Source organism: Staurois parvus, unplaced genomic scaffold (assembly GCF_062004578.1).
Source record: "Staurois parvus isolate SC_StPar_1 unplaced genomic scaffold, SC_StPar_1.0 ptg000464l, whole genome shotgun sequence".
Lineage (NCBI taxonomy): Eukaryota > Metazoa > Chordata > Amphibia > Anura > Ranidae > Staurois > Staurois parvus.
The window spans coordinates 55,607-56,324 of NW_028318260.1; the positions used below are offsets into that span (position 1 = coordinate 55,607).

General features: G+C 45.8%; 1 pseudogene; it reads right to left on the reverse strand.

Moving 5' to 3' along the window:
* Positions 1-251: 251 nt before the first annotated feature.
* Positions 252-367, reverse strand: LOC149452779 (U2 spliceosomal RNA; annotated as a pseudogene).
* Between the last annotated feature and the right edge of the window lie 351 nt (positions 368-718).

The following is a 718-nucleotide window of genomic DNA, read 5'->3' on the forward strand; positions in this document are numbered from 1 at the left end:
TCACACTGTGGGGTCCCACACCCAGGTGTTACTAGTGGCACCCCTGAGAGCGTCTTCCTCAGGGGGCACTGAGTTTGCGGACTTTCTGCCTTCCCAGCCTCTGGCCAGACCGAGGTAGATCCGTCCAAATCAGGAGGTACTGGGTCTTTCCAGCTTTCCCAGAGGAATTACTCCCAAGGCCCCAGAACGAATCATGGCGCTCCCTGGTTTCTGTCCCTCCGATCTAGCCTTCCGGACCCCCATCATACCAGTGAGGGTACTATACAACAGCCATCCCCGCAAAGCTAGAATGGCCGGGAGCACTCCCACTGGACACTGATAAGAACAGATACTACACTTGATCTTAGCCAAAAGGCCGAGAAGCGATATAACTACATGTTATATATTGTCACACCTGACAGAGAGCAATAATTCTCGCACAATTATTCACAGTTATCTCTAACCTGAGGACTTGAAAAGCTTTTAAAGTGTCACCTATAGACAATTTTGGGTAATGAAGTTTGTCACTATTTACAGGCACGCCCAATGTTCTGCATATTGTCAATCATCATTGTGTTGATTAGGGAGCCATTTATTGGGCATTCACTGCAACTGCACCTGTTTTTATTATTGCACCCTTAACAGAAAGTGTTCTTTAAAAAAAAAAATTTGCATAAACCATTGCAGCCATTTCAGCTTCTAGAGGAACACCAGTGAAGATTTTCATTCTCTCTTTGAT